Here is a 5,992-nt window from a genome sequence, read left to right on the forward strand (position 1 = left end):
TCCCAGTTTGTATATATATATATACAAACTGTATATATATGCCATGTATTTCATCCAATTGTCTATCAGCGGACACTTAGGTTGTTTCCATACCTTTGCTATGATGAATAATGCTGCAATAAACATAGTGGTGCATGTGGTCTTAGCTTCTCCTTATCTAATGTACTGTTGGAGTTGGACTAGAGCTAGGCTCCTTTGTGAGAATTAGTGCAACCTGACTTGCCTCAGTTTACAATATTTTGGCATCTGCAATGTTATAGAGGCCATCCCCCTATTCCATACTTTTGTATCAAAAGGTTTCATTATTTGATAATTTAAAAGAAAATTGAATTGTGTATTTTGTAGGATTATTTGTCTCCTTTGGTGAACTGTGGGCTTTGCCTTAGTGTGACCCTCCGTGGGTTCATTCTTGCTCATCAAAAGAGGCATCTACAGTCTCACCACAATGAAGTACGTCTTTAATCCCCCACATGACCTCCACATACATAAACACATACACACACACACAGAGCTGAGTCCACCTTGAAAACCTATCCAAGTACATTTTAGTTATACAGAGATTATTGGTCAAAAGCCAGGAGTTCCCGTGAGAAGGAATTGGATTTTTTTCCTTTCTGATGACTGTTTTTGAAATTTTGTTGTTGCAAGATACGTTTCCTGTTGAGTAAATTTGTGTGTGTGTGTGTGTGTGTGTATGTATATGTGTGTGTGTGTCTTTATTATAGTAGTTCCTCCTTATCTGCAGCAGATGTTACCAAACTGCTTCTGTGCTGGGGGCTAGCCCTGCCTCTGTAGAGTCAGGACCTTTCATGAATCAGGCGACCTTCAGGTTCCTGACTCAGGCAGGAACAATTTCACCACACGAGTCCAGGTGAAAGTGAGAGTAAGTTTATTAAAGCTTGGGACCATGAGGCCAAAGAAGGGCCCCTGGAGACAGGATCAGGGGATAAGCCTGGGACAAGCTGCCACTGCCCATGGCTCCCCTGGGTGCATGTCTTGTGGGCACCCTTAGGGCTTAGGGTAGAAGAAGCAAAGTACATGCCCAAGGAAAGGGGGACACAAGTTTGCTCAAAGAAGAGCTCACATTGGCACCCTTCCTGAGGGTTTTATCTATTTTTAATAGGTGGGAATTTTAGGGGAGGTCTCAGAGGTGGATCTCAGCAGACTATTCATTAGATTTCCAGCTATGTCATTTGGTACATTGATATATAAAGATGAGCTTATAATGGGGCTGGAGTCATTATCTTTCTTTTTTTTGTTAAATATATTTTTATTGATTTCAGAGAGGAAGGGAGAGGGAGAGAGTGTTAGAAACATCAATGATGAGAGAGAATCATTGATTGACTGCCTTCTGCATGCCCCCTACTGGGGATCAAGCCCACAGCCTGAGCATGTGCCCTTGATCAGAATCTAACATGGGACTCTTTCATCCACAGGCGGACACTCTATCCACTGAGCCAAACCAGCTAGGGCGGGGTCATTTTCTTTTCTTTTTTTTTATTGTCTATAGTCTTTATTATCCATAAATGATTGAGATCATGTGGCATTTTTCTTTCATTGACTGGCTTATTTCACTTAGCATAATACTCTCCAGTTCCATTCATGCTGTTGGAAATGGTAAAAGTTCCTTCTTTTTTATAGAAGCACACTATTCCACTATGTACATGTACCACAGTTTTTTTAATCCACTCATCTGCTGATGGGCACTTAGGCTGTTTCTAAATCTTAGCTATTGTAAATTGTGCTGCTATGAACATAGGGGTGCATATATCCTTTCTGATTGGTGTTTCTGGTTTCTTGGGATATATTCCTAGTAGTGGGATTACTGGGTCAAATGGGAGTTCATTTTTAACTTTTTGAGGAAACTCCATACTGCCTTCCACAGTGGCTGCACTAGTCTGCATTCCCACCAGCAGTGCAAGAGGGTTCTTTTTTCTCTACATCCTCACCAGCACTTGTCGTTTGTTGATTTGTTGATGATAGCCATTCTGAAAGGTGTGAGATGATAACTCATTGTTGTTTTGATTTGCATCTCTCGGATGATTAGTGACTTTGAGCATATTTTCATATGTTTCTGGGCCTTCTCTATATTCTCTTTTGAAAAGTATCTATTTAAATCCTTTACCCATTTTTTGATTGGGTCGTTTAGCTTCCTTTTATTAAGTTGTATGAGTTCTCTGTAAATTTTGGAAATTAAACCCTTATCGGAAATATCATTGGTAAATACGTTCTCCCATGCAGTGGGCTTTCTTGTTGTTTTGTTGATGGTTTCTGGGGTCATTTTCTTCTTACTTTTATCTTGGACTAGTGGCCCGGTGCATGGATTCATGCACATTGAAAGTAAATTAATTAAATATTTTAATACGTATCACTATTCGCCCTTTTTCTATAATAGAAGTGTCAGAGATGAAAGAAAATTAGTAAAATGTACATGAAAATAATATATAAATTGGTTAATAAATAAACAATAACAACATAATATAACAACAAATATTTTCCATGAGATTTTTACTGTCAGAATCTTCATTTATCATTAAGTTTTTAAAATATGCTGGGTTTTCTGGAAAATTTATATCATTAGGACAAACTTTGCCTTTACTACAACATCGAGTACATTTTCCATGAGATGGTTTTTATCATTGGAGAAATTTAGGGATAGGAAAATTGACATGTTAACAGTCATTCCATCACAACTGTGTTCGATAATTGCATCCTCATTTACCTCATTTTTGCTATGAAGGCAGTTCCTACCAGTATCGGTAGTACTTGTTGATGACTGTTCTTCAGACATATTCTGTTGATGACGTCGCTTTCTTTTGGGTTCAGATGTACGTAGTGCCAATAGTTGTTCTTCAGACATACTCTGTTGATGATGTCACGTTTTTTCAGCCTTAGAGGTACATAGTGCCAATATTTGGTCTTCAGATACATTCTGTCCACGATGCTGGCTTCTTTCAACTGTAGAGGTACGTTGTGGCAATAGTTGGTCTTTAGACATACTCTGTTGACAGTTTCAGCGTCAGAATGTCAACAAAAACGTGATGTCATTACCCGGCACCCATAGCCACAATTTCTGGGCTGGGCTGGGGTCTTGGCAGCGTTGTCTGCGATTTGGTGGGGTGTCGCTCCGGGATGGTGGCAGGGGCCTGTGTCCCACTTGGGAGAAGTCAAGTGTTGCTTTATGGGCACCAAGTTCGCAGTGGCATTTATTGTTAAATGGCCTGTCACTACGGATAGGAAGCCGGGCATTGCTACGTGACATAATTACCTGGTGTCCACAGCCACCGTTTCTGGGCTGGACTGGGCTTTCGGTTGCATTTTGTGCAATGGGGTCTTGGCAGCGGCTGTGATTTGGTGGGCTCTTTCTCCTGCGTGGTGGCAGGGCCTGTGTCCCACTTGGGGGAAGCTGAGTGTTGCTTTGTGGACGCCAGGTATGCGATGCCGTTTCTCTGTAAATGGGCAGTGCACCTCATGGCATCTCCTGCGTTAAGCATCTGCCCCCTGGTAGTCAGTGCGTGTCATAGCAACTGGTCGGAGGGTCGAACACTTAGCATATGAGCCTTTTATATGTGTGTGTGTGTGTGTGTGTGTGTGTGTGTGTCCATGTGTCCACATACACACACACAACATACTAGAGTCCCGGTGCATGAAAATTCATGCACCCCCAGCCCTGCCTGCCCCCTCTCACAGTCCAGGAGCCCTCAGGGACAGGAGGCAACCCAGCCATCAGAGGAAGGTGACAAATCCATCACACTTCTGCTGCTGCCACTGCTGGCAGCGCAAACCTTGGCTGGCCCTGGGTGGCTGGGCAGCTGCCATCCAAGCCTTGCCTGTACCTCAGGCCTGCCCTGGGCGGCTGGAGGGTTGAGGGCAGGTCCGGCTGCACTGTATGCCTGCCACCCCCCCGGCAGGGCTGAAAGGACTGGGGGACTCTGGTGGGGCTGAGGGGACTGGGTGCCGCCATCTTGTGGCTATGGGTACTGCCATCTTTTGCGATGTTGTGATGGTCAATTTGCATATTCCCCCTTTATTAGATAGGCTATATATAGATAGATTAGTCTGGCTCTAATTAGGAGGCTTTTTCTTGTCTGTTTTGTTATCTATCAAAAGGTGATTCAAGCTACTTGCTCTTAGATATCTTTGGTTAGGGGATAGGTTTAAACCACCCGCTCTTATGTATCTTTGGTTAGGGAGCATAAAATCTTGTGATTTATCAACTGGCTGTTAATTGTTCAGCCTGTCCAGCTGTTTGTTCAGCCATTTGTCTCGGTTTCCTCATTCCACTAGCCAGGGGATTTTCCTAGGTTCTTACTAACTTGCCTTAGGAGTATGTTCCAAGATCCCCAGTGAATGCCTGAAACCATGGATAGTACTGAACCCTACATATACTATGTTTCTTTTCTACTACATACATACGTTTTCTCTTAAAAGAACCAGTTTATATCCTTTGGAATATCCAAATTGCTAGCATCACTATTGTTATGCTTTGGGGCCATTGTAAAATAAGCGTTACTTGAACACAAGTACTGTGATACTGCTACAGTTGATTTGATAATTGAGACAGCTACTAAGTGACTAATATGCAGGTAACATATGCAGAATGGGTATGCTGGACATAAGGATGATTCAACTCTGGGCAGGATGGAGGGTGGAGTAGGATGGTGGGAGATTTAAAAGTCATGAATTATTTCTGAAATTTTCCATTTAATATTTTTGTACTGCAGTTGACTACGAGTAGCTGAAACCGCAGTCAAAGGGAGAGGGATGACGATGGTACTTTAATGTGGGAAGATAAAAAAAGGAATTTAAGTAGAGCAGTTTCATTTTACTACATTTTATTGCCTGTTTGTAAAATACAGGAGGCTAGTTATGGGTTTATCTGTAAAATCCAGATAAAATGTGTTCTTGTCATTTATAACAGTGACATTTAATTCTAGTATATTATTTGCATTCTAAAATATAATTATACTAAATGTTTATGATATGAGGAGGTTGCATATAAAACCTTGACCAGGTTTCTTTTTTTTTTTAAAGGTGCCTAAATATGCCCCAACTTTTACTAAGATACTCTATGTACAAAAATTGAAATATCATGTAAAAAAATGGTTACAAATTACATTTTTGAAAACCAGAGAATTTAATTAATACATCCTGTGCTAATTGTGCTCTAGCCAAACCACCCAATATTTTCTTTTTTACACACAAGTTACTTCTAATTTTTGATACTGCGTTTCATCTTACTGACTTCAGCAACACTCAAGACCTATTAGTGTTTCTTTGGTTCAAATAAAAAAGTGGAACTGAGGTATAATGAAATGCAAACTATGTAGATTCCTTATAAGTTATTGGCCTCAAGATAGACTTTCAAGAAAGAGATGAAAAAAAACAGACATCACAGAACTTCTATCAGAGGTTATCAAAATATTGGTATACATTATGTCCTAACAGAGTAGATTTCCCAAGCTGCTGCACAATTACCCTAAAATTACTAGCAAGAAAAAAAGTACAAAATAAGGCTAATGGCTAACTCCACTTAGTATCTTAATTATTCTCCATTCTAATATCATCAGAAGGATCTCCAAGAAATAGACAATAATGGCCGCTACATCTAAAGCTTCTGAATCTTGATTCAGTCTCAAGTTTCCTCTCACATGGTGTTTTCAAAGTAGAGAGAGGGTGCAATATTTAATAACTTGTAGCATCCTCTGCAGCCTTTCTTTCCAAGCAGTTGCCAGTGTCCACATTTCATGTCTCACGTGGAGTATGCCTGACCCAGCCCCAGGCCAAGCCCCTGGAAGTTCTCTACTCTGTCCTGCTGTTGGGGTGGACCTCCTGGTAGAAAGAAAGGGAATTTGGTACTAGGGTTGAGAGTCAAGTTACCAAGGTTCTTTGCTAGTACTTCTAAGACAACTTGAGAATCCCTGAATCTTCTTTTTCTAAAAACCCTACCCCAAGAATATGTTTTTTATTTTACTATTTTTATTTTTTTGGG

General features: G+C 40.8%; 1 protein-coding gene across 3 annotated transcripts in view; it reads left to right on the forward strand.

Annotated features, from left to right (window-relative positions):
• The window catches only part of NCOR1 (nuclear receptor corepressor 1), a 242,871-nt gene that overhangs the window by 13,588 nt on the left and 223,291 nt on the right, over positions 1-5,992 (forward strand). For 2 of the 3 annotated variants that reach the window (XM_015558356.1, XM_015558357.1), the window contains exon 1: positions 2,868-2,966. The exons of the other annotated variant lie outside the window; for it this stretch is intronic. The gene's annotated coding sequence lies outside the window, so the exon portion shown is untranslated. Of the gene's footprint in view, positions 1-2,867; positions 2,967-5,992 lie in introns of those variants that run through there. 3 annotated transcript variants of the gene reach the window in all.

The sequence above is a fragment of the Myotis davidii genome, unplaced genomic scaffold, assembly GCF_000327345.1.
Source record: "Myotis davidii unplaced genomic scaffold, ASM32734v1 scaffold129, whole genome shotgun sequence".
Taxonomy (NCBI): domain Eukaryota; kingdom Metazoa; phylum Chordata; class Mammalia; order Chiroptera; family Vespertilionidae; genus Myotis; species Myotis davidii.